This window comes from Alosa pseudoharengus, unplaced genomic scaffold, assembly GCF_046254945.1.
Source record: "Alosa pseudoharengus isolate Yale_2024_CS ecotype anadromous, Long Island Sound unplaced genomic scaffold, YU_APseudo_1.1 YU_APseudo_1.1_scf_11, whole genome shotgun sequence".
Classification (NCBI taxonomy): Eukaryota; Metazoa; Chordata; class Actinopteri; order Clupeiformes; family Clupeidae; genus Alosa; species Alosa pseudoharengus.
The window spans coordinates 13,254,718-13,282,168 of NW_027468576.1; the positions used below are offsets into that span (position 1 = coordinate 13,254,718).

General features: G+C 41.5%; 1 long non-coding RNA gene and 1 pseudogene across 1 annotated transcript; one reads left to right on the plus strand and one right to left on the minus strand.

Moving 5' to 3' along the window:
• Positions 1-368: 368 nt before the first annotated feature.
• Positions 369-10,583, plus strand: LOC143116752 (vitellogenin-like; annotated as a pseudogene).
• A 5,617-nt stretch (positions 10,584-16,200) lies between these two features.
• On the minus strand, positions 16,201-18,104 carry LOC143114770 (uncharacterized). The gene is made up of 3 exons (XR_012984993.1): positions 17,919-18,104; positions 17,186-17,251; positions 16,201-16,762 (listed from the first exon to the last, which is right to left on the minus strand). It is a non-coding gene; the product is annotated as an uncharacterized LOC143114770 (long non-coding RNA).
• Positions 18,105-27,451: the final 9,347 nt, after the last annotated feature.

Below are 27,451 nucleotides of genomic sequence, written 5' to 3' on the forward strand. Positions count from 1 at the left end.
AGTACAACTCTACTCTAAATCCCTCAAAGTGTTTTGTTACAAACTACATTTAATTTTTTTCAATCCTGCAAAATACAAATGGCAATGCTAAAGTAATTAAATATATATTTCAAATACATCTAATTAAAATACTGCCCATGTCTGACCACTATCTACCAGTCAATATTTGGAAATATTCAGAAGTGGACAGAGAAAGGCAGGTCAACCTAACCTGTTCAGATTAACAAAATCCAACCTTGAACCAATGAAATGTGTCTGCATCACACTGATTTGGTGAAACAGGCCTTAATGTTTGATTTTACAAGTGATGTCATCAAAGATTAGGCTTTAAAAGAGCTGTGTGTTGGTGCTGCTCTCTACATCCCACGATGAGACTGGTTCTGCTTTCACTGGCTCTAGCCCTTGTGGGTAAGTGGATGTAACTTTTAAAACATTAGTTAATGTATTATTTTGCTGTTTTAAAAATATGTTTTTCTTAAATTTTCTTATTAGTGGGTTTGATCAAGCAAGCCGATCGTTTAGTCTACCATTATATCCTCATGGTTGTGGAGGATGGTCATGGTTAGCAGCTGGGAAGTGTTTTATTCTCAAGATGGCCTATGGTGTAGCCTATTATCTATGGAAACGTAGGCTAAACAACTATCTACAGTCATCCAAAAATGAATTGCCAGAGATAGGCTATTAAGGGTAAAAGTGCAACATTTAAACATGGCAAGAATATTTTTACCGGAACAGTTTGTTCTAATTTGTCTCCTGAAATTCACATGCCATTCTATCCTTCTATTTTAAGTTATCATGAGTGTCATTTGAAATTAAAGGAAATTAAAACAGAATAGGCTTACATGCTGCGCAGGTCAGTTAGTTTCAATTTAAAATGTAACATTTAATTTAAAATATCTTCGATTTCAACGATTTCAAATTTCCTAACTTTTATTTTCTCAGCGAGTCAACATGTGAACCTTGGTAAGTGAAAAAATATGTTCTTGAGTCAATTGAAATATAATCAGTATTTTGAAATATCAACTTTCTTCTGCTCTTTACTCAGCAAACTGATAAGACATATCCATTTCCACAGCTCCCGAGTTTGCTGCCTCTAAGACCTACGTGTACAAATATGAGGCTCTGCTTCTTGGTGGACTTCCTGTGGAAGGTCTGGCCAGAGCAGGAATGAAAGTCAGCAGCAAGGTTCTCATCAGTGCTGAGGCTCAGAACACCTACTTGCTGAGGGTAAGATAACACACCTATTTCAAAAAATGTCATCTAGTTCAATTTTATTTTATTTTTTTAAGAAATTGAGTCAATGATTATTAATGGATGCTTAATATCATTTCATTAGCTCGCAGATCCTGAGATCTTTGAGTACAGCGGTGTCTGGCCAAAGGACCCCTTCGTCCCAGCCACCAAGCTCACCTCAGCACTGGCTTCTCAGCTTCTGATTCCCATCAAGTTTGAGTATGCTAATGGTGTGGTTGGCAAGGTTTTTGCCCCCGTTGGAGTCTCCACCACAGTTCTTAATGTCCACAGAGGTATCCTCAACATTCTTCAGCTCAACCTCAAGAAGACCCAGAATATTTATGAACTGCAAGAGGTAAGGCCAAAACCCAAAAAGATCATCTTGTGTTCAGTCAGTGTAATGGCAGGTAACTAGCATGTCCATTTTTAACCAAAAGGCTGGAGCCCAGGGAGTGCTCTGGGGACAGTGGTCCCTGTAATGTAAATGACATAAAAGTCCCTTTGGATATATCTGTCTGCTAAAGGAATAAATGTAAATGTAATAAACGTTAATCGCTGCTCTTCAGGCTGGAGCCCAGGGAGTGTGCAAGACCCACTATGTCATCAGTGAGGATGTCAAGGCAGAGCGCATTCTTGTCACCAAGTCCAAGGATCTCACCAACTGCCAAGAGAGGATCATCAAGGATTTGGGCCTGGCTTACTTGGAAACACTGGTAAGCAAAACAAGATAATTCCAGTCAGATCAGTTCAGAATATGTACATCTTATAATTATTAGAATCTAATAACTGTCCAATCCCACACACACAGCAAGCAAGGAGCCTGACTGGAGCCGCAACCTACAGCTACATCATGAAACCAACCCCCACTGGTGCTCTGCTCACTGAAGCCACAGTGAGGGAACTCCATCAGGTCACACCTGTTGCTGAGATGGGTGGAGTTGCACAGATGGAGGCCAAGTATGTGTTTTATTATAACATTGTCTTATCTCACAAAATAGAACATACTTATTGATTTAAAGCCTTGTAAACTAAATATCTTTTTTATACCATGGTTAAAGGCAAAGCCTGACCTTCCTGGAGATTGAAAAGACCCCCATTGTCCCAATCAACGCAGAATATTTGGCCCGCGGATCCCTGTTCTATGAGTTTGCCACTGAAATTCTTCAGACTCCAATTCAGCTTCTGAAAATTAACAATGCACCAGCTCAGGTGAAATATTTGAATAACATATAAACTCTTCTGTGACACACTTTTCTTTACATGTTTTCAGATGCCTCATAATGTCTATACATCTTTTTCAGATTGTGGAGATTCTGCACCATCTTGTTGCCAACAATGTGGCTAAGGTCCATGAGGATGCTCCTCTGAAGTTTATCCAGCTGATCCAGGTCCTGCGTGTTTCCACCTTGGAGAACCTTGAAACCATCTGGACTCAGTTTAAGGCCAAGCCAGAATACAGGTATGAACTGCCCCATCTTTAGTATTTAAATAAACGTATGACCACCTTCCTGCCATCTGTATGAATTGTAACATAATTGTTTCAGACGTTGGATTCTGGATGCCGTTCCTGTTGTTGGAACACCAGCTGCTGTGAAGCTCATCAAAGAGAAGTTCTTGGCTGACGACCTCAGCATTCCTGAAACTGTTCAGATTATTTTGGCTGCTGTGCACATGGTTCCTTCTGATCCGGAGATCATCAGACTCATCTCTGTATGTGTAATCATGTAGTGTAGCTTTTAATTAAAAAAAGGAATATATTCATATGTCTCCTATATTCATACGTCTTCTATATTCATATGTCTCCTATATTCTTACGTCTCCTATATTCATACGTCTTCTATATTCATGTCTCCTCTCTCAATACACAGAGCTTGGCCCTGCACCACAAGATTCAGGCAAACCCTGTTCTGAGTGAGATTGCTATGCTGGGATATGGTACCACAATTTTTAAGTACTGTGCTGCAGTTCCTACATGCCCAGCTGAACTCCTGGCGGTGATAATTTCCCCTTTAACTTCAGGACTTTCCTTTAATATGCATAATATTTTTTTTGTGAGTGACTGACAATGTCCACCTTCTCTCTTCAGCCCATCCACGAGCTTGCAGCTAAGGCTATTGCAAAGGCTGATATTGCTAAGATCACCCTGCTGGTCAAAGTTCTGGGTAATGCTGGTCATCCTGCTAGTCTTAAACCAATCATAAAGATCCTCCCTGGATTTGGCTCCGCAGCTGCTGCCCTCCCAGTCAGAGTCCAAGTCGACGCCATCTTGGCTCTCAGAAGCATTGCTAAGAGGGAACCCAAACTGGTAAGTCTAGCATTTTCCGGCCAACAGGCAGAATTACAAATCAAAATCCTACTGGGGCGGTGCTAGCGTAGTGGCTAAGGAGTTGGGCTAGCATGCAGTAGCCTGAAAAGTTGTAGGTTCAATTTCCAGGTTCCACCATTGTGCTCTGGGGAGAATGGACCTTTGGATAAAAAGTGTCTGCTAAATGAATAAATGTTAATAATGTCTTTATTGATGAACTTTATTGTTAGTGTATGTATTGTTTATTTATGTTATTGTTGTGTAGGTCCAGCCAGTGGCCATGCAGCTGTTTATGGACAAGGCCCTTCACCCTGAACTGCGTATGGTGGCTGCTGTGGTTCTGTTTGAGACCAAACCCACAGTTGCACTGGTATCTACTATTGCTAGCGTTTTGAAGAAGGAGACCAGCATGCAGATTGTCAGCTTTGTGTATTCCTACATCAGATCTCTCACCAGGAGCACTGTCCCAGACTATGCCACTGTGTATGTGCAATATTGTTCGGCTTTGTGTATTTTGCTTTCCTCTTGAACTATGGTTAGTTGTCTAACACGGTCATTTATGGCCATTTTAGGGCTGCTGCCAGCAATGTTGCCATCAAAATCTTGAGCCCCAAGCTGGACAGACTGAGCTACCGTTACAGTAAAGCCATCCACCTTGACCTGTACAAAAGTAGGCTTGTTTTTCATTTCTCTTAATAAACCCTGAATGAGTTTCAAAAGGGAATAATAGGCGATTTGTTTTTTCTCCAATGTTAAACTGAAATCCTCTCTTTTTCTGAAGGCCCCGTGATGGCTGGTGCTGCCGGCAGTGCTTTCATCATCAACGATGGTGCCACCATTCTGCCCACAGCTGTTGTGGCTAAAGCTCGTGCCTATCTTGCTGGAGCTGCTGCTGATGTTCTTGAGGTGTGTAAAACAACAATGTCCTCATATAAACGGCATGACTAAAATTGTGTCCGTCTGTGTACATGAATTAAATGCTCCTTTTGCACTCTCAGGTGGGAGTGAGAACCGAGGGAATTCAGGAGGCCCTTCTGAAAACTCGTGCTTTGGAGGATTTGGAGGATGACAGGATCACCAAGATGAAGCGTGTCATGAAGGCAGTACGTAACAGTGAAATAACTATATAATTAAGATATATATAAATAAAGAAATGATTCAGTGTGCAAAAATCTCTTCAATATTTTGCAGATTGCAGAATGGAAGACCTTGCCAAAGAGCCAGCCTCTGGCATCTGTCTATGTCAAGTTCTTCGGACAGGAAATTGCCTTTGCAAACATTGACAAAGCTATAATTGAACAAGCAGTACAGGTAAAGAAGTTTGTTATCAATTCACTTTGAACACTAATAATGAGCTGCATTTTGGTGCGTTGCGTTTGTGTGTTTAAGTTTGATTATTTTCAGTATGGACATGTTATCATCCCTCCTATCTCCAGCTTGCCACTAGTGCCGATGCCAAGGTCCTGTTGAAGGATGCCCTAAAGGCACTGCAGACTGGCATTACCGCTCAGGCCGCTAAGCCTCTTCTGGCTGCTGAGATTCGCCGCATCTTCCCCACTGCTATTGGTGTGCCAATGGAGCTCAGTCTCTACTCTGCTGCTGTTGCCGCTGCTTCCATCAAAGGTAGGATCAAGATAATTATGGACAGGTTTGACCAATTTCATAATCATGATTGGCATAGTTGGCTTATTGTTAAGCTATTGTTTTCTAATCCAACATCTCTGCAATCCATCCGACTTCTACAGTGAAAGCAACAATTACCCCACCTCTTTCTGAACCTCTCAATGCTGCCGAGCTGCTGAAGGCAGACATCCAGTTGGAAGCTGAGGCCACTCCAAGGTACACCTCTTTGACAAATATCAACAGTATATCCACACATTTCTTCAAGTGCAAGTCTTCAAATGTTTTTTTCTCCTTTCCGTAGCATCTCCATGCACACCTTTGCTGTGATGGGAGTCAACACTGCCTTCCTTCAGGCCGCCGTCATGGCCAGAGCCAAGGCTGTCACTGTGCTGCCTGCTAAGCTGGCTGCAAGAGCGGATGTTCCCAAACTGAACTTCAAGATTGAGGTTCTCCCTGTTGAGACACCTGAGCACATTGCTAAAATCCGGTAATGATACTTGTGTCTATGTGATTCAAATATACAAAATACTAGTACTCTTAAAACAAATGTGTTGAAAACAACACAACTTGCGTTGTTTTTAACACATCTTTGTGTCCAGATAGGGTCAACACATTTGATTTAAGAGTGTATAATGTTTTGTATTTCTATGTAATTTACTCTTATTCATTTGTAACTAGTGTTGAGACCCTGGCTATTGCCCGTAACATTGAGGACCTTGCAGCTGAGAGAATCACACCCATGGTACCGCTTGTTGCTACACAGTTGAGGTCCACTGAGAGGTTTGCCTCTACGATGTCTTCTACTTCTCACAGTGCAGTAAGTCCACTGAAATCTCCCATCTTCCTTAGTCAACTCAATTAGGTCCTAACATCTTGTTCAGTAATCTAAACAGTTATTATTGTCACCCGTCTAGTCCCAGTCTTCCGAGATCATTTACTCAGACCTGGTACCTCAACTGAGGGCCGGTGTACCATTCCACAAGACCATTTGTGTGCCAGCTGCTTTCATTGGAATCAAAGGATGTTTTGAAGTCACCTCTAGCAACACTGCCTTCATCAAGGATATTCCTCTCCTCAACCTCATTGGAGAACACGCCGTTTTGGTTGCTGTGAAACCAGGTAATATATTTCCTTCAAATACATTTCTAGAAAATATATATACGTTTCCATGTTACAAATGTTTTACTAATCTATTACTTTCAAACAGCTGATGGCCCAGCTATTGAGAGACTGGAGGCTGAAGTTCAAATTGGACCCAAGGCTGCAGAGAAGCTCCTGAAGGAAATCAACATCATTGATGAGCAAACCGCCGAGGGCAAAACCATCATTACTAAACTGAAGAAGATCCTTGAGCCTGCTCTGAGAAACAGCTCTTCCAGCTTAAGCAGCTTGCTCAGCTCCAGCATGTTTGGCATCAGCAGTTTGTTGAGCTCCTCCAGCTCCAGCTCATCCAGCTCCCGCATGTCAAAGGTCAGTTTGGACCATATCACATTGCATATATTCTAATGTGTCAGAATTGAAGGTATGATATTCAATACAATCGAAGCGATTTGCTTCACTTTCTTTTACTGCTCCATAGGCCTCCCTCAAGCAATACCCATTCAAGAAATTCCACAACAACCAGGTATTTAAACAACTTTCTGCTGTTGTAATGAAAAGCTCAAAATATCTTACTGTAAAATACATGACTAAAACATATCTAACTTCAACAATTGTGATTGGATATCAGTACCTGGTCTCTCAAGGAATCTCCGCTCAGAACCTCAGAAGCAGTGGAAGTAGTGCATCCAGCTTTGAAGCCATTTACCAACAGGTGAGTTCCATAGAATGGCACAGCCTAAACCTTTATACTGGATGGCAATTTGGGACCAGGTGTAAATAAATGATGTGTACTTTCAACATGTCATTTTCAATCCACACATTTAGAATCAGTTCCTAGGTAATGCTGTCGCTCCTGCTGTGGTGGCCATCTTCCGCGCTGTGAGAACTGACAAGAAGCTGCTGGGATACCAGGCTGCTGCCTATCTTGACAAGACCAACTTCAGACTGCAGCTCGTCATCTCTGCTCTGGCTGAGACTGACAACTGGAAGATGTGTGCTGATGGTGTTGTTCTGAGCAAGCACAAAGTCATGGTGCGACTATGTCTCATTTGTCACTTTCATTTATGGCTAACTGAGAGTAAGCATTACATTAATACACAGAATTAGATGTTAAAATCCCTTGTGCCAAAATCCAAGGTAAAAACATATTCAGAAGCCCCTGCTCAAGTTTAACTTTAAAAAGCACACTACCCACAAATCCGCCAACAAATGGTCACAAACACAATACAAGTATGTCATTGGGGTTATCAAGTGGGCACCCTCATTCACCGATGTTTCGTTAAGTTAGGCCCACGACACCTCATGAAGGCTTAACAGTGAAACCAGCGTCCTGGAGACACTCCCCTCCATGCTGCCACCATATTACCAATATCCAATACCCAAAATACTCTTAACCAGCCCAGGCATGGTCAAGGTTGGCTAGGTTGGTCCGTCCCATTGATGTGGACTGAACCATAGCCATAAAAACCCTGGCCAACCAACCATCAACCTAGGCACAGCCCATCACAAACACAAAACAAATTAGCCAGTTAGCTTAGGCCCCATCACAAACACAAAACAAATTAGCCAGTTAGCTTACGCCCCATGCTGCCACCATATTACCACAACAAACATCCAAATACCCTTAACCAACCTAGGCATGGTCTAAATTGGCTAGGTTGGTCCGTCCTGTTGATGCGGACTGAACCATAAACCATAAAAAACCTTAGCCAAGTACCATCAACCTAGGCACAGTCCATCACAAACACAAAACAAATTGGCCAGTTAGCTTACCTTAGCTTGCGCCCCAGGAAGGGTAACTTCTCCTTACCCACAACCATTTGCTTGCCCGTTCTGCTGCTAAAGACATGTTACTAACCACCTGCCTTAGACTTCGACCACAAATGCCCAATTCAGACAGCAAGCCAATAGCAGATCTGGCTACAAACCCACGTGCACCGATTTCAATAGGCCTTAATCGTGCACTCCAACCTCGCTTGGCTGCCTCCTCTGCTATTTAGGTGTAATAAGTAATACTCTGGAGGTAGCCAGAAATTAGGCATTTAGATATTTAATAGTAACTTATGTGTCATCAGTCTAAGGTTACATGGGGAGCTGAGTGCCAAGAATACGCCACCATTTTGAAGGCAGAAGCTGGTCTCCTTGGTGCAAGCCCAGCTGCCCGTCTGGAGCTGGAGTGGGTGAAGATCCCTACCATTGTCACTACCTATGCAACCAGGTACTTTGTCATTAATCAAAGAGTTTTTTTAAAGGTTAATATCCATTCTCTTTATATACATTTTCAGTCTGTATTTATATTTTGTATTTACTGTGACCACCCAGGCTGGCTAAGTACATCCCTAATGCTGCCCTTATGGCTGGGATCACTGTCAACAAAGCCGAGAACAGCGAAAAAGAAATTGAACTGACCGTTGCCATCCCCACTGAAAGGACAGTGGATGTCATTATCAAACTGCCAGAGGTAAATATCTCCAAATGATTCTTTCAAACTGTAAGGCAGTAGTGTAGTGGTCAAGGAGCTGGCATGCAGTAGGCAGAAAAGTTGAGGGTTAAATTCTCGGCTGCCACTGTTGTGACTTTGAGCAAGGCACTTAAGTTTGTTCTGGGTAGACTGGCCCTTGTAAGAACTGACATGTGTAAGTCGCTTTGGATAAAAGTGTCAGCCAAATGAGTGAGTATTAATCATGCTGATTGTGTTTTATGTGTCCAGATGACTCTCTCCAAACTGGCCTTGCCTCTTCCCATTGCCCTGCCAATTGGTGCTGATGCTACTATCCAGGTCATTCCCGAGGAGAACATCCTTGAGCAGATTCATTTCCTGTATGCTGAGGCTTCCTCTGGTAGGTATACATTTCAGAGGACAATATGATTTGTAAATTTACAGTGCCTATTGAAAGTGTTCACCCATTTTGGATATTTCCCCTTTGGCGGCATTTATAAATGGAATCTTGATCATGGATCTTCAGTACATAATTTGTTTCAGCTCAGTGTAGCATGATCCAGGACACTCTGACCACATTCAACAACAGGAAGTACAAGAATGAGATGCCAATCTCCTGCTACCAAGTGCTGGCTCAGGACTGTACTCCAGAGCTTAAGTTCATGGTCCTTTTGAAGAAGGATGAGGTCACCGCACAGAACCACATGAACGTGAAGATTGCTGATATGTAAGTATTCAACAGTAGTGAGTAACCCATTATATCATGATGATGTAGCTAAGAATGCTGATGACCTTTTGCTATGGCTTTCTGTAGGGATGTTGACCTGTACCCTACTGGCAGTGATGTGCTAGTGAAGGTTAACGGTGTGGTGGTTCCTATTTCCAATCTTCCCTACCAACACCCGTCAGGTAAACTGGGCACTTTACTTAAACTAAAACTTTACTTTTCCATTGATCCCACAGTGTTTTTCCCAATACAGTGTTATATAACAATGTTTTTGGTTTTAGCCCCCATTCAGATTAGACAGAAAGCTCAGGGCCTGTCACTTCATGCTCCTCGCCTTGGTCTTCAGGAGGTTTACTTCGGCAAGGACACATTGAGGGTAAACACAGCCTGAATTGCTTTTACATCGATGGTTAGATTTTTAAGAAACACAACAGAAGTGAGACTTCTGTATAACTGTGTCTTTCAGGTCAATGTCGCAGACTGGATGAAGGGCCAGACTTGTGGTGTTTGTGGTAAAGCTGACGGAGAGACCAGACAGGAGTACTCCACACCCAGCGGCTACCAGACCAAGAGCTCCGTCAGCTTCGCCCACTCCTGGGTGCTTCCCGCTGAGAGCTGCCGCGACAGCACTCGTAAGAAAGACACTTCCCCGTCCTCTGTCTTCTCTGTCTGTCTTTCCTATATGCTGTAACGTGCCGAAACATCTTTGTGTTTGCTCTAGAGTGCCGTCTGAAGCATGAATCTGTCAAGCTGGAGAAGCAGCTGATTGTGGATGGCCAGGAGTCTAAATGCTACTCTGTGGAGCCAGTGCTGCGTTGTCTGCCTGGTTGCCTCCCAGTGAAGACCATGCCTGTCACCGTTGCATTCCACTGTCTCCCCGCTGGTAAGGATATATTACGGTTAGGATGCGTGCTCAAAAACATGGGTTTGGGACTTCTGGGGTTACTCACAGATATCCGACAGCTTATTTCTGAATGAGTTGGGTAACCTTTTAGTTTTATTTGTGAACAAGTTTATCTGACATGACGTCTCCTTTCTCCTCTTCAGATTACAGGCGCTCTGTGGATCTGAGCAACATCTCTCAGAAGAGTGTGGACCTGAGGGAGACTGCAGAGGCTCATATGGACTGCCAGTGCAACGCTCGGTGTGTATAGAATGTTATGATTTAAACTTGAGATTTGTTAAACATTCTCAGTATCCAATCATCTGTATGTATGAAACTGAAATAAAATCAGCAACTTGCATTTGTCTCTTGGAACTTTCTTGAAATTAGATAACATATGTGCTGATACAATCGAAAACGCTGCTACTAAATGTAAGGTACAATTACATTAACACAAAAAAAACCAACTAAAAAGCAATATTTTTTTATTAATTGTATTATTCTTAATATGCTACCACTTGGAAAAATCATCAAAATCAACTTGATTTACTAAAATAGCTAAGCTGATGGCACCCAAATCTAACTAGCCCTGCGCTTAATGACTATGGCAAAACGCATTGCATATATAACACTTTTCAAGGCACACAAAGCACTTTACAGTAAAGAGGTAACTTAACAACCATCAATGTGTAGCACCCAGCAAACTATGGTCCCCTTGAGTGTTTAATGAACAACTCGCTGTCTAAACTAGACTGCATTTCCGAGGAACTGCAAAAGTGTGCTTGCTCTGGTGCGGTCACTAACGTGAGCGACAGTGTAATATGTTACGTTGAACCTGGCATAATCAAAGAATTCTAACAGTGGCTAATTTTCAAAATTGGGCGTACAGGTCAAAGATTACATGCATTAATATACATCCGAAATGCCAAAACACATTTTTGCTAGTTGCAGCGACCCCTAGGTCAAAGGGCACCAAATTATATGTGTCCTCACGATGGAGTCCCGAGTCCCTGTACCAAGTTTTGTTTTGAGAAATGAAAGATATGAGCTAAGTTCCTGTAACTCTAGCGCCCCCCTAGTGGTTGAATGTCACCAAATTCACTGTGTGTCCTCAGGATGGTAGTCTATGCACCAAGTTTGGTATCGATGCGTGAAAGCGTACCTGAGAAGTGACCTACTTCCTGTTTTGCGGCTACGGATTTTGTTTGGCTGTAACGGCTGAGACGGGTGAACGCTTTTGAAAATCAAAAATCCTTCTGATAAGATTTGTCAGGCTACAGAGGAATTGACCAATGGCAGCAGTTAACGTTTCCCTGTGGTTTATTTACCAAATATGAAACATGACGGAGGCATTAAAATGCTACTTGTTTATCAGGATACTGTTTCACTGATTTATTTTATAAATTAGAGAGCTATAACAGAAGTTGGGTGTGAATGTTCAGTGTTTCCCACAGAACTGGATTCAATTTGTGGCAGTGGCTGACTTGGACAACGGGGTTGGGGGTCTAATTGAGTGCCTGTCACTTTAAGGCATTTGTTAGGGAACCCTTGCAATTTTAACACAGTTAAATTAAAGGTTCATACTTCTCCTTGAGACAAACAATTCCGAATCTTGGAAACATTTTCCATTTACATCGGGATTTTGCAAACATTTAGGGCTATATCTTGCACTTTAACGCAATTGACTTCGCACAAATCGCTTTGTGGGCGGATCTTGGGCGCTGTCTCTATTTTACCGGCGGAATATTGACTGTTGCGCCCGACGCAAATCTAAAATGGGGTGGTCTGTAGCAGCTACATTATTCATGGGTGTGGTTTGGGCGTAACGTGCAATAAACCAATCAGAGCGTCATCTCACATTCCCTTTAACAACAGGCACGCTTGTTCCATAGCGGATTGCTATTATGATGGCGGATTTGCAGGCGCAACCAGGAACGGTTCACAGTGCTATAGTCAGTTGTGAACAGTTTGCTATTGATTTTTCCTGTTGACAAAATGTAATACATAAATGTCACTTTCCGATGTTTTGGGATCACTCTCACTGAATCACGAGCTTATGAATGCATGGTGATATTTTTGCAATGTAATCTAACATTACCATACTATAGACAATGCAGATCTGTCAGATAAGCTCTCCTCTCCCGTGCTGCTGCTGGGGCATTTGGGTTAAATGGAATCGGCATGCAGTTTGTCTCATTAAGTCCTCTAATATTTCCTAATTTATGTCATCAACACATCCGTGATTCGTGGAAATGTGTTCGCAATACAGGCGCCCAAGCAAGCGCTCCTGCAGGTGTAAGCTACGGCTGTACCTTACCAACAGGCAACTAGAAACACTTTCCAAGTTGACCTAACTTTCCAACTCTGCACAGCAGTGTTGTAGTACTCGAGTCCGAGACTCGAACTCGAGTCCGAGTCATTAGCTAAATTTAGAGACTCGTGACTTGACTTGGACTTGAGCACTGAATGACTCGAACTTGGACTCGGACTCGTGCATTCGCACTCGCGATGACTCGTCGAGGACTCAACTTTTTTTTGTAATATATCATAAGGCTATAATTGTAGTATGTCATTAGGCTATAATTTGCTATATGATTTTTATATCTAAATTATTCGTAATACTAATTTTAGTTCAAGGGAATGTTAGGCTAGGCCTACTGCTTCGTGTCATACATCGGAAGTCACATCATGTTCACAATCATGTTCACATGCAAAGCAAACTAACGTTAACTTTAACACCAAAATGCCAAGAGACATGGCCGCCGCTATTTCAATGTAGTATTGCCAGGCAATATTAGTTCTCATACATGACATGACATTACCTAAGATTACACTCAGCCTAGGCTAAACAAACTAAATCACGATATAGCATACTTCTTAATTTTGGTGTACGAAAAAAAAGGAAATAGCAACTTGTTCTATTTCTAACAGGTGAATATCGTAGCAAATAGTAGCCTATGGCGATGGCAGCTTAAAAAAACATTTATTTCACTCATCTCGCTGAAATGAACGTAGAATGTGGCCTGTTGCGCAAAGAAATTAATTTGATCTATTCAATGCAGATGTAGGTGTGAAATGCTCCCCACTGGTCCTGCCATCTGTCCACAATCTCCTCTTTGGGTTAAACAAAGACCTGGGTTAAACTTTAGCTGAATTCTATGTTTGTGTCATTAACTGTAAATGTATTCATGTTTGGTATCATTTTTATAGTCTCAGTACAAGGAGTACAATGAATTAAGTGTAAGAATGTTTAGAACATCCTGTATAACATTTCTACCTGAGGAGCCTTCCTAATATGTTAAATAGTAAGTGGGTGTGTGTAGGTGTGTCTGGGTGTGGCTGACGGAAATGGCGGGAAGAGAAAGCCAATCAGAGGACGTTGTAACTATGATCACCACGTGAACCACACCCTTGCAAATTGAGCATAAAAGGCCAGCCTCTTCCGGTAGTCTTTAGAAGAGAATATTGAGAATCTGGTGAAATCCATGATGGGCTGACACAAACATGTACTTTTCTCCCTTGAGGGGCACTGGCCCCTCATTGAAAAGAATAGATGCCTGGATCCTGATCTTGCATCGTCCTGATTGAGTCTCAAGAGAAATATGGTAGTAAAAATATACTATCAGACCCAGTGCAGTAACCACATTGTGAATGCCTATATAACAGAAATGGCTTCCAGTTCCAAAGGCAATCCACATTTCTTCCAGTTTGACCTTCTGAAAGACAGCAACTGCCAAGATGACCACATCAGAGTCTACAGTTCGCACTATCACCTTCTTGGTTCCCTTGTTGGCAGCATCCGCTACGTGAAGAAAGAGACGCGTATCAGCTTCCTCATGAGTGTATGGGACCAGGAGACAAGTCACAGCCAGTTGGAAAACAGAGGACAGTGTTTTCATTTGTGGCATACACTTCTTTGTCAGGATTAAATGGTGTGTTTACCACTTGAAGAGAGAGGAAGTGAAATAGTTCGGCTTTGTTTTCTTCCACAGACAAGAAATCTTTCCAGTTCTTTGGTATTAAAGTACATGGTTCAACTCTTCTTCGAAACCCTTTTGCCCTCCTCTGTCTTGTCATGGCTTTAAGGCTATTTGTTTGGTACACATCCCAAACAATGTCAATGCGTTTTGTGTCTTTCAACTGTGATACTATGTATGGTACAAAAACATTGTCAGCATAGGCCTGGAAAGTTTTAGCAGTACCTGGTTTCAACATATGTGCAGCTGCAGCACCATCAATAAAAACAGCTTCTACCTGACCAACACTGGTTTCTGACAAGCCAGAATTCATGGAAGTAAGACAGTGAACAAGGTCTGATTTAGTTCCCATTCTTAAAGGTCTCATCTCTTCGTTTTTTCATTAATTTTGCAGTGGTCTGTAGTATTGATGAATGCCCTGTGAGCCGGTTTTGGTGAAAAAAATGCTGTCCTGCGTCTGTTTCATGCTGTTCTAGTTTGGTGGGGAAGATGGGCGGGGAGGAACGACTGGATTTCGCCTCTAGTCATGAATATTAATGACATGCTAATGAATTCACCTCTGATTGGCTAACAGTACTGTGACGCTTCCTGCAGTGCGTCCTCATCCGATTCTGCCTGTGCTATGCTCCATATTCAACTTCATGTGTTTGATCCTAGTATCCGAGTAGGAAGAAGAACCGCTTCCTGATCGTTTGTCGGTGAACGTTGGTTTAATAGAATGGTAACAATTGCCTGTCAGCTTAAAATCTCTCCTAAAAGAGGTAAACGTTTGTGACAATCGTCATCTTGCTTTCAAGTAATAAACAGTTGGAAACGTTTTAAAATAAAGACCTATTTCTTTACACAGTCAAAAGTCTTTGCAATCTTCCTAGTAGATATTTTACTTCACAACACAGGTAAGCACCCTAAATGCAGTTCAGCCACTGACCTAGCCTGCTAATGCTATCGGAATAGATAGTTATGGTTTGAATTCCATGATACTATCATTGAAAGACCACTTGGTCATAGCCCAATATATATATAGATTTAAATGCAAACACACCTACCTAGCTATATTTTGCTGGAATTGTACCAGAATGCCTACAGAAGCAGAGAATGTGTGCTGCAAGACTTCTTAATGAGAATGGCTTTGATAGCCTGACATTGGCAGAGGTTAGCCTACTCAAGTTGTTTTCTGTCACGTATGACAGAAAAAGTAGCCTACTATAGGAATCTTATACTATAGTATTTTGGGACTAAATATTACAGTAATCTTATAGGAATACTATAGTATTTGGACATACTATAGGTACTATAAGACTACTATAGAAAAACTATAGCGGTTACAGGATATTATAGTTATTAGTAGTACTTCTACAGTATGTCCCAATTATTCCTATAATAATTATTCCTATAAGATTACTATAATATTTTGTCCCAAATACTATAAGATTCCTATACTACTTTTTCGTAAGGGGATTGCTCATGTGGTTAGAAAAATGGGCAACACCAGTACCCCTGTTGTCTATGACCCTGTACCCAGGATTAGAACCAGTCTGCCTTAGCATAATATACTCCCTTCAAAATGCACTAAACATTCGACTATGACGACTATGGCCCTCTGTGAGACAGAAGATATGAAAGGTAAGATAAACCTTTAGCTTAAAAGAGACAAAAACTGATGAAACTCCTAAAACAAATATACAAAACAGGTCAATTTTCAATAAATAACTTTATTATATTTACATACAGCAGTGGTACTCAAAGTGTGGTCCGCAAGCTATCTCCAGTGTTCCACAAGTAGATGTGGTAAAATATAATAGAGGAGTTGTTTGCAATATTGAACCAACTTGTATGTAAATCCAAACAGTTCTGCAACACTGATGTAACCTATGCCAGTTTAAATCATATGAATCCTCTGACACCATAAGCAAGGTGGTTCAGTGAGAAGGCCTATTGTGTAATATACTGTTGAAGTAGGTCTACTGTTTTTTTTTTTTTTGCTAGGTGGTCTGTGAAACACTGACAAATAGTAATATTGCAGTCTATTAAAATAATCCAAACACAAAACAAGAACATCCAAACTATGCACAGAATTAACAATGTCCTATTTTTGCCAGACGATGCAGACATCTGGCCTACAGATCCTTTGTAAGATGGTGCTGGAATTATTTAGGGGAAAAGGTCTGAGTTGTTGTTTCGGCTTGTATTGTCCTGGGGATCCGAAGGGACAACACACAAAACACATTCATTGGCTGTGATGATTCTATTACATTGCTCTTTGATTGCGCTGGGCCATAGGTGGAGCCATCAGGTGTTATTGTGGAGATGTCGCTTTCATCCTCCTCCTCATCTTGATCAACCCGAGGTCTTCTAGCTGGCCTTGGATGAACAGGCTTGATGGCAGTAGAGGTAGCAGGCACCCATGCCCATGGTGTATCCGAAGTGCTTGTATCAATACTCATACTTTTCATGAAGTATTCTGTTTGGGTACCTAAAGAAAATAAATGTGTATTACTGTCAAGTTACAAGATACTACTTATAGTACACAGGACATTCACTCTCTCACACAAAACTGTACTGGCACAATGGAAACAAAAATATTTTAGTGACTGCGGTAAGGTGTATGATGTACTAAGTAGCACACCCACAAGAAGACATTCGGTAATATCAATTCTATCGGTTATGCAATTCATGGGTTTCATCAGGTCCATTTACACAGGTGTATTAATCAAGCACCATGCAGTCTGCATTCATAATCGAGGTGCTTGATTTTATACACCTGTGGAAAGTGACCTGAAGAAACCTATGAATTGACTTTCCCAAACATTGATGAGCACATAAGAACCTGTATTAGCCTACTAGAAAAAGACTTCTAGAAACTAACTAGCACAACAAAAAAAGTTAGATCACAAACCTTTGCTTCTAACGTGATGACCTAATGTAGGCTAGAAAGCTGTGTAGCCTGACATGAGGATGTGCTCTGGAAGACATACAAAACACTAATTAAACAGCAAGTAATCAAACAAAACATCATTGTAGGCCTACAAAGGTCAATGTAATAGTGGCAAGAAGACATAAATTAGACTGAAGTGTAAATACCTGAGCTCTAGTGATAGCAACTTAGCCTAATAGTGCACGGGTATTGTGTTTTTGATTTTCCCTGTTTAGACTAGAACAATATCCGTACTTAGTTGAGCATAAGATATTGTTGCTAATATTATTATTTGTGGTTTAACGCTTAGGTTAGAAGATTATAGGTTCAACAAGCTAAATCTCTGGGTAGTGTGGTCAGTTTCTTATGAGTGTAACGTAACTGAAGCATTCCGTTTGTGTTATGTAGGCTACTGCAACAATAGCTTCCAATAGGCCTAATCAATGGAAGTAGCTACACCTTGCGTGTTAGTGGCCTGTAGGCTACGTTCAGGAAAAAAGACCATTCCTCTAATGGATTTTACCAGAGCCCTTCCTATTAGACATTCTCTGATTTTACACGTCAACAGACTACTTCAGTTACGTGCCTGGTGTAGCTTCCTGTAATATAGGCTAGCCTAAGCCTAGCTTGTACCCTTTTCATGCATGCTAACGTGAAGAATATGAACATGCTATTTTGTAACAGACGTTAGGTGGAAAAGTTTGTTTGTACTTACAGCCTGTGAGCTGGTGGTCGATCGTCATGACGGTACAGAAGCAGGTTTTCAGAACATCGATGCAAAACCACTTTCTAACTGTAGGCAGTGAGTGTGGTCGAAATGATTGGAACACAGAACTAATGTTGCACTACTTCGGTGGTGGTGTTCCAACGATAAATCCGAACCATTTCTTCCTCAACTCTTGTTTTTAAGGCAAGACATGCAACATTGATGTGTTATTGCCACAAATAACACAGGCACGATATTTTTCCGCCATGTTAGCAACTTGCTGTTAGCTCCTACTAGCTGCAGAGAGACAATCCCCTAGCCGCAAAATCTTCCAGTCTTCCTGTAGGCGGTCACAAGCCAAGGTGGGCGAGGCCATGAATAATCAGTTTCCCTTCGACGTCATTGGGAAGGGCTCTTTCTGATTCGCTTGTTTTTCCGTGTATTTTCTTTCATTGGCTAATGCAGGCAATGGGGGTAGAAGATCATTTTCACGTGCAGCATGCATATGCAACTTGGAGTGAGCTATAGTATTTCGAAAGTAACAAGTATTAAACGGTTTCTCAGTGAATGAGACCTTTAATGCACCTCCTTGAGATAAGGATGGTGGTGCTGACTCATGGTTCTCATGGCTGAAAAACTGATCGAGATCCCCCTCCCTTGTTTGACATGATATGTACAGACGCGAAAACAGGCTACAATCACTCTTCAGAGCAGCAAGTTGTGCCTTGTGCCTTGACTGTGTCTTTACAGGTGGAGACCTAAATAAGGGCAGTTTGTTCTTTGGGATTGTGTCTGTAATGGGTATAGTGCATTTAATCAGGCGCTCCTCCATGAATTTGTCGTACTGTTCTTTGCCCAAGGCTTCAGCTATCCTGACAGTGTTGGCTACAGAGGGATCTGCTACATCTCTAGTATCCAGTACCAGCAGATCTTGCCTGATCTCCAGAAATGGGTTACCCAGGGCATCAATGACATGACTCAGAGCATGAACATCCTTAACAAAGGCATTTTGCACACTGGGTATCTGATCGTGATGCTTTGTTCTTCTAATTGCACTCTGTTCTCTGAGTTCTGACTGTTCAAACTCCGATATGAGCCTTAACAATTCAGGACCAGCTATCATCCAACGGCGCAATGCTGCAGGGCTTTCAGTCAGTCCCACGGCTCCACCAGAACCTTTAATTGTACAATTATTTTGCTCATGACAGTGGTCAATTGCAATGGCAGAAAAGCAGTTGTTGCTCTTTTGAACCACAAACCGTCCAGACAAAAACTCTGAATGTACAGCTGTATCATGTCCTTTACGTGGACTGTGAGCCACCTGGCATAATGAGTGTGGTCAAGAGTAAACATCCAAGGCAGGAAAAGTGTCAGTACTTGCACATATAACTCAAAGTCAGCCTGCCTCAATGACCTCACAAAGAGCAGCATTTGAATCTCCAGCATCAGTGTTTTGAACCAGTAGTCAAAGTGGACACTTGCTTCAGCTTGCTGGTGACACCAAACTTCAAATGACACTCTAGAGTCAAATGTACTTTGTTCATAGGCCTGTTGGAGCAGATTCCAGAGACTGGCAGCTGTCACCTGGTGAGCATGGCGAGTTTTGGTCACATGGCTTGCTTTGATGAAGGACTCGGCAGTTCCAGAACTTGCTATTCCAGCTTGAACAAGTGCTTTGGTCCAACCACTTTCATCTAACCACTCTCCAAATATTTTTAGGATTACCATCTCAATGTGGAGACCTCCAAACATGATAACAAAGTGTGATTCGCCATGGCTATCTGGCCAAGTCCATTGGATTTGTTTGGCTATGGCATAAAGAGGTTGATCAACAGCTACTACAGGCACCTGCTCTGGGTTGAGATGTTGCACTGCTGCCTTTATCACATCCATGGAGTGGCGAATCATGGCAACAGAATGTGCATTATCCATGAATAGTGGCATGAGAGAGATGATAGCTGGTGGAGGAATCATTGTCCTCTGTCTTTCAGCATGGTAAGCTGACCAAGAAATCCATTCATCAGTTGCCCCTATGTTTGTTTCTACTGATGCAAGAACTGCCTTAAGCCATTCATATTCCTCCTTTTTAGCTGCTACAACTGCATGGTTTGATGGGTGTACTGGCCCACACACTGCAGGCGCTGTGAACAGGGGCGGACCTGTCATTAGGCATGGTCAGGCAATTGCCTGGGGCCTCGTCATCCCCATATCGTTTTTTTAAATAAATGATCACCGCATCCAAACAATATATTCTAATCCATAATAAGGATTGAAACAAATATTTTGCCTCATGATTGCTCATAAACTCATCATAAAACCAAATGACTGCAGTGCAGGCCCGCTTCCTGTCACCCTAGCAGCAACTAGCTAGTCTGAACGAGGTCTTGGTGAGGTGTGGAGTTGAACGATTGACAGCAGCCATGAAACGTTTCCAGAGTGGAAGTGATAAACGAAAAAGAAAAAGGGAGTAGGAAGAATTTAGAAAGAAATTGCCTAAATTAACCAACTTCTTCCAGTCGAAGAATTCTTCCACGGAAGAAAGTAATTTGGACAGTGATGCAACAACATCTGCAACATCTGCTGAGCTAGGTGGTGTAGCTAATGCTAGCTGCAGCAGCTGTGGCACCAATGCACCACCTTGCACTACATATTCTTCTACTGATGATTATGATGTTGATCTAAGTGAAACAGTCGTGAGGGACAAGATCACTGTCACTGCCGAAGTCCGCACTGGTGCTGTTGGTGCTGCTACGGACACCATTTCAGTAGCAGAAGCTTTGGGTGCAACGAAACCAGTAACGTGAGTAGCCCTAACACGATACCTATCACTACAGTTATCAGTGACGACCCTGCGTTATGGCAAGACACCGTAAGAGATGCAGAGCGAATTGAAATCGTTAAAAAAGGCCCTGTGCAAATTAATAACTTTGATTCCCCCAAAAATGCAGATAAACCACCCAGAAGATTCACGGTTGAATATTATTACATGACCATGAAAAATGGAGAAAAAATAAACAGAAAATGGCTAGTTTATTCGGTCAGTGCATACGCTGTTTATTGTTTTGGATGTCGGCTTTTTGGAAGATCGAACACCTCATTTAGTTTGCACGCACACACTCACTCTCACTCTCTCTCTCTCCCTCTACACAGACTCTCATACGGACAGTACATAGCTACATAGAGTATATTCACACACAGAGACCCCAAACCCCTAGCCTACACTCTCTCTCACACACACACACTCACACACACACACAGACAGACACACACACCATTCATAATTGTAATACTTTCAAAGGTTTTTACTACTGTTTCTTGATTGTCATCTATGGCAAAAAATATTTGTTGTATTTGAGTATGCCTCGGCGTCCCATTATTACAGAATAAAGTGTGTTTTAGTTTTAGGGTTGTGGTGTGTGTGTGTGTGTGGGGGGGCTCGGAGGGGCCTCGGAATCCTTTGCCTTGGGCCTCAAAGTGTCCAGGTCTGCCCCTGGCTGTGAATTGTTTTGTTTTCAAAACTGCAGGAGTGACATTAGTGTATTGGAAAGGCAATTGCATTATTGATCTCGTTGAGGTTTCAGGTATAACCACCACCCCACGATTGGTGCCGTGAACATCATATGAAGGATCTTGAATAAGGGAGATGGAGGTGCCATGGAAAGAGTCTTTTGCTGTGGCTGAACTAGGATTTTGGGTCTATGTTGTCCACAGCTGCTGTTGTAAAAATACCCTGCCGCAATTTAGGAGGACATACCACATCTTCAATGTGAAATTGCTGACAAACACCATTAGCTATGTCAGTTGAAACTTGCAGAAAGCGGTCATAAGATACACACATGCCAAGACTGTACAGCATATCGATGAGACCTCTATTGCGAGTTACACCATGAACCTTCAGTGCAATGTACAAAGGAAGTGGAGTTTCTCTCTCGGTTATGCCGCACTGTTTGTCTTGACTTGTTTACTCTTGCATTCTTTACGCTGTTGAAGGCAACTAGCTGTGCAATTGATAAAGCTGCAACTGAGTTTTTCATCTCAGTTTGATTCTTTATATTGGCTCCTTCCAGGATCATATTAATGAGAGCCAAAAGAGAAGGTGGTACAGAATCTTTTTGGCATTCAGGGTGAAAGGATCCATCAAACACAAACTTTTTGGAAAACAAATCCTTGCGGATCACTTGTGCAGCTCTAACTAAGTACAGAGCCTCATCATCATTGCTACAAGCCTTCAGCAGAGCATCCCCTACATCCTTTTTAAATGTGAGCAGTATGTGCTTTCCTTTAGAATTTGCCTGGAGATCGGGCACAGCTGCAAGAAGTCTGCTCTTTAGCTTGGTGGTGTGAACATGTACACATACACCTAATTGTGCTAATCGTTTACTGTACATTTCGCCTAGGTCAGCCATTCTGAATATGGGAGCAGCACATTCAGAATCACGCATGTCTTCAACAAAGGCAACCAGCTCAGCAAAAGCAAAACTCCGAAGGCGAGCTTCTTCTTCAGTATCATTACTGAGAGCCTTTTCTTGTCTTGCTCTGTTGTAGAGTTTATTTAAGCAGTTTAGATGGTATTTTGCTTCAAGGGCAATCATGTCTCCAGGAGATAGCTTAGCAAGCAGCTCAGTATCTTCTATCTGTATGGCACATCTTCTAACATTGGCATCCAGCTGTTTTGTTGCTGCTTCATACAGTTTTTCAGATCCAGCAGTTTCATTGCAAAAGAAGCACACATGCTGTTTAGTTACAGGATTACTGTCAGCTGAACGAGTGCGACATGGTGAAGTACACGGTTGTTCTTTCTGCATTGTTTTTTTTAGTCTGTTGACCACATTCCTGGTTACATTTTAATCGGCAACATTTGTGCCACTTTGCCATGTTAGCAGACAGTGAATCCTGCAAGCCTGTGCCCTCATCTATTCTGTCAAGATCAATCTTCATTGGAAATATACCAATTTTCTTGAACTGCAGTAGATCATTTGCCAAGGATACATAACCAGCACCATAACCAGCATCACCAGGACTCTTGGTAGACCATGCAGGGCATTGCAGTGCCTCATTGGTGTCTAACTGACACAAAGCACAAAGATCCCAATTCATTTGTGATTTGGGTTTTTTGGGCATAGAACATTTGTCTAAATCTACTAGCACATGACGTTTAGTACACTACAGGCTACAACACAGACCTCACAATCTAGCTAACCCTAACCACCACACACAGTTTAGCAGATGATGTTTAGCTGAGGTTAGCACATTATTTTTAAATGGACTTCAAGAAAAGTTTCAATGCAGAATTGTGCACACACCTCACACGCTAGCCCTAACACACAGCTAACACGCCAATAAGAAAGGTTAGCAAATTAATTTTAGCTGAGGTTAGCAAATGATTTTTAAATGGACTTCAAGAAAAGATTCAATGGCACGATTGAAGAACTGAGTATGCTCATTTACACAAAAAGTGCTCGAAGTGTTCATGTCACCCTTCCCCTGCTGTTTTTATCATTGTTGTAACAGAATAACAGAATTATTTTTACAAACGAAGGAAGGGGAAATCGTTTACCCCCCCCGAATACCCTTCTATATATATGAAGGATGACAGAAGTAGATGTTTTGCCAGTGATCTTCACTGCACTTAATGGTGTTGACCCCCTTATAGAGTGCTATCAATGCTATAGATGAGTTCCTCATGCCCAGAAACATGGAAAAACATATTTAGTTTACATTTCTATCACATTTAGATCCTAAGACACACCCATTTCTAATTTCGGGCCTAGAAATGTCATATCACAGAGGTACAGGTGAATTACAGGATAATAGAAGTAGATGTCCATAAACCCCTCAGTAATTCTTTTCCCATCTCATATGACAACAAAATGAAAAAAATATTTTGAGCCTGGCTTTATCAGACAATCTGATTTTGTTTTTAAAAATGTATGCAAATTAGCGCATTTTTAATGAGATAAGGCCTAATTTGCATATTTAAACATTAAAAATGTTCATAGCTTAACATGAGTAATCAACTGAGAAAGTTTCATAGTGATATCTATTATTTAAATGTTTTACCCCATTCACCTGTAGTGTCACAACATATTACAGAGGTCAATGACCTCTATCTGACCTCAGAGGTCAAACTGAGAATGCCTCCAGATCTTAAATTAAAGCTTAGGTCATCAAGAACAAACCCTGAAAGTTTCATGCTTCTTTCATAAAAAGCAAGATCGTCCCTATTTTAAGAGCTTAACAGCCCCACTAATTGAATCTGCCAATCACACTTTTCTAATTCGTCCCGTCTGAATTTCGATAGTGTTTGGATAGTATAAATACCAGAGCAGCAGCGTTCCCCTACCATTCCACACTGTGCATCACTTGCTGTTTCATATTTCAGTAGAGAGGGCTTAGCTATATTTCCATAAAGGTTATAGGCTACTATGTAATATAGATTCTTGTTGCTGGTTTAAATAAAGACCTTTAACTGTAGTGTTTCTATTATTCTCGTTTTTAAATAAGGTTTGTTTTTAGCTAATGTGCATGTTAGCTTTCTAAGGTGATCTAGCCAGTTAGTTTGTTAACATTGGTCATTCCTTAACTGTGTTATAAGCAGGGTGGGAATTTTACGGCGGCCATGTCGTTGTCCCTTGCATTGGCCGTGATGTCCCTTTGAAAATCGGAGGTTCACAGGCCACTGTGGGTCTGTGGCCTTGGTGCCCCTTTCTTTATATATTCTGCTTTGCATCCGATAGCGATTTTTATTTAGCCTATGGCCTGTCAAATTAAGCTTAGCATTCACAACGCAAATTCATTTAGCCTGTCTTTTACGCAGTGGAGAATGTGACAGCGCACGGCAAGAAAGAAAGTGCATCCAAATTCACCCATTCTTTGCCGCAAGTTGTTGTGGTAAACGGTTCGCGAGAAAAGTAACTTTAATTTATTCATGTTACATTCTGCGCCCATCTCCCTACCCATTCATCTCGGTGGAATACTTCACGAATTTTTCCCGAACACATGACAAACCATATATCAGAAGAAACAGCAGACCTTACCGAATACAAGGTGGTGTCTAGAAGGGATACAGCTAAGGGTTAGGGTTAGGTTACTTCCTGTCCTGATACTGTTTATTTCTATGGAGATTTCACTGGAGATTTCACTATCTGTTACGTGACTTCCGTTGTTAGCTGTATCCCATCTAGCCACAACCCGAATACAACGGTGTAAAGCATTCCCCTGTACAGGTAGCCATTCCAGAGTAATCCAGTTTTACATTTGCAGCAATGTCTAAATGCATGTCTCCAACTTTGGGCTTCAGGTTTCACAGTGTGTTTAAATTGTTCAATACATGATTTCATAACAGGCCAAATACCAGTGTTGTAGTCAAGTCACTAAGCCTCGAGTCCGAGTCCAGGTTCGAGTCCCCATGTGTTCAAGTCCCAGTCAAGTCCAAGTCATTAAAAAAAAATTCAAGTCAAGTCCGAGTCGAGTCCACTACTCATCCGAGTCAAGTCCAAGTCGAGTCACTATTGATCCACGTCGAGTCCGAGTCGAGTCCCTATTGATCAAGTCGAGTCCAAGTCCACACTGTAACAAGATTCCGTGATTTTCACAGCATCACTGCTGTTTTGGGGGAAAATGTGTACTGTATTTGTGAATACAGTATGTTGCTGTGGTTTCGCTATGAATTATGGTCAAAAATGGTCAAACTACAGTAATAAAAATTTGCTGCGAATCATAACACAGTAATAAATCTGACTCCTCCCTCACTTGTCAGCTTTTTGAAATTTTTGAAAAAACATGGCGGAAAATCAGTTGGGGTTTTCTGTTTTCTTTTTGCACATAAATACAAAGTTAAGCTCCCAGATAGCAAGGTGACATTGATATTATGTTGATTTTCCATCCAAATCATCATTTTGAAAAGATATTGAAAAGTCATGGATTTATGGTTTACTGGGAAATTTTGACGTGGTGATTGAAACGTGCACCGCGCGACGACGTTTGAACTGTCCGGCGGGAGATCATTTTTGAGCAACAGTTCAGTCAGTCTCAGACCAACGGTGTTCAGCACTCTGACAAGTTCGCAGCTCCACCTTAATGGTAAGCAAGCATTTATTTATGTAACGTTAATGTTTCATTGTGAAAGTGTACTACATTAAATTCGGGCATGTGTACAGTCTATGTACGTTGTACTGTCTAACTTACAACTCATCCATGCTTGTTGGATCAACTAAGTAAGTAGCAGCTAACGTTAGGCTAGCTATCATAGTTGCTGTTGCTGTGACGGTGGCATTAACGTTAATGTTTTATGTTACGTTAACGTTATGGCAGTCTCATTTATATTAGGCCTACCTTAGTTCTCAGTAAGTTACAGTTTATTATATTCATATCATTTATATAAATCATTCACTAGTAGTGCTAGGCCTAGTATGTTACTGTCACAAATGTTAGGCTGAAGATGATGTGCTGCTGGTTAACGTTAACGTGGAGGTTTAGCTGACTTATGTAACGTTAACTCCCCGTAATCATGTACGGTTTTGTGAGTTTAATAGGCGAACTTTAGCAATATTGATATAAGTTAACTTTAAGTCACATCTGACTATCATTAACCGTTGTTCGGACGAACAGCGCGAATGGCTGTTGCTGCAAGCAAACTTCATCAATGAGCTCACCCAGCTGGCTAACGTTAAATATAGCAGCTACCTTGCGAAACTGAGTTATGCTAACACCATCTTCAGCCTGGCATTTTGACAGTAAACTCAAAAAACATACAGTATATATATATAAATGATTATTCTAAAGTTTCACTTGTAAGTAGCCTTCAGTTTCAGTTGAACATTGTTATCTAACACTATTTATCTTTTCTTCTTCTATTTCTGCTAGGTGCTGCTTCACTCTGCTACTGGTGGTGGATCAGGCTGACTGCAACCGTTGGTCTAACGTTAGGATGCAGCACACGAGAATTTCTAAACGGAAAAAAGTGAATAAATGTACTTGCTTTTCAAACTGATAACAAGTTGTCAATGGTTATTTATGCAAGTTTGTGTAGCCTAAACCATACCTAGGCCTAGCCAAATTTATCCTGGCTGTAGATAAAGCAGGATATGAATTTCCCAAAATTACTGTATATAATATTACAGCACTGGTATTACTACTGTACTTAGTTACAGTATGATCCATAAGTACTGTGATTAAAAATACGGTAGACAATTCAATGCTGTATACATTACAGCACTGGTAGTACTACTGTAGTTTGCATTTACAGTATCAGGCATAGGTACTGTGATTTCATATACAGTAGGTGTACTGTAGAGTGAAATACAGCAACTTGCTGGTTATTTGCTGCCAGCAAGTTGCTGTAAATTTTACGTTAAACTTTTTACAGTGCAGCACTAAAGTAAGCATAGCCTACATGTCGTTCCATTTTTTTCCATTGCAGATGAAATCCTTAAAAGCAAAACGGACAATCTTTTGTCTCCAAGCAGGGGTGCTTGTGTGAAAGTAGTATTGCCAAATTTCTTGCCAAACCCAATGTGTTGTATTTATTATATCGGAGAGAA